Below are 1055 nucleotides of genomic sequence, written 5' to 3'. Positions count from 1 at the left end.
AGAGGAGAAAATCACATTCATTTTTAGAATATGTGCTCTTAACAAATAAATAAAGCATCTGAAAATACAAACATATGGATTTGAAAATAAAGGTATAATAAAGAAAAAAATATGAATACTTTGATTTGTTTCTTAAGGAATTGATGCATACTTCTTCCTTTTATTTTTGTTTATTCATAAATTTATGACTTGTTTTGTAAAAGTATAAGTCCCATTTTATTTTTCCGAGGTGTTTTTTTCTTCTGTCTTTATGAGCCACCTCTTCACATGGGCTTTAGTGGAGGTCCTAGTGCAGCACCAGCAGGTCTAAATCATGGTGGGGGTGTTTGGTCCTTCCAGGCTTCACGAAATCGATTCCTGAGTACCTTGCTATGAATAGCACAGCTCACTCAGTAATGGAGCTTGACACAGAGTTTGGGAAGCACATAAACGTTAAAGACACCCGCTTTGGATTTGTCGCTGACAGCAGCAGCTCTACAATGTTCCAAATGATGAACTTCTTAATGGCCTTTTCCTTGGGCACACAACAGGCGCAGTTCATGCAGCGAACTGGCTACACACGCCGTGGCCCATTTTTTCACAACCAATGTTTCTTCTTCTTTTGGTCATCTTGAAGCCAAGACTCAAAAGAGGCAAGTTTGTAACTTTTAATCTGAAAATTTTAAATAAATTTTAAGAGAAATAAATTAAATTATTCAATATGAAAGTTTTCTTTCACATTTGTTCCCAAAGATGGCCGACCATGTAGCTTACATGTTTGTTCTCCAGTGTCTATTTTTTTCTTTTCTTCCTCTCCTCATCCCTCTTTCCCTTTCCAATTCTTTGACTAGCTTGTGTGCCACCTATGATCACAGCATCTACCTTTAACTGACATGTTAGTATGCCATGCTTGAGTGCAATTTTATAATTAGATCTAAAGTAATATGCTTGATGTTTAACTATGAGCATAAAAAAGAAACAGTGCATACCTACATTCCTCAAGCAGGTAAAGATTGGCATTTTCCTTTTCAGGATTTGAACAAGACAGATATGGAGGGGCAAATGCAGCTAGACTG

At 36.6% G+C, this 1055-nt stretch overlaps 1 pseudogene; it reads right to left on the bottom strand.

Moving 5' to 3' along the window:
* Nucleotides 1–263: 263 nt before the first annotated feature.
* LOC114710502 lies at nucleotides 264–609 on the bottom strand (annotated as a pseudogene).
* Nucleotides 610–1055: the final 446 nt, after the last annotated feature.

This window comes from Peromyscus leucopus, chromosome 8a (genome assembly GCF_004664715.2).
Source record: "Peromyscus leucopus breed LL Stock chromosome 8a, UCI_PerLeu_2.1, whole genome shotgun sequence".
NCBI lineage: Eukaryota > Metazoa > Chordata > Mammalia > Rodentia > Cricetidae > Peromyscus > Peromyscus leucopus.
The sequence above is the reverse complement of the archived record's forward strand: the minus strand, read 5'-3'. Positions and strand labels throughout refer to the sequence as shown.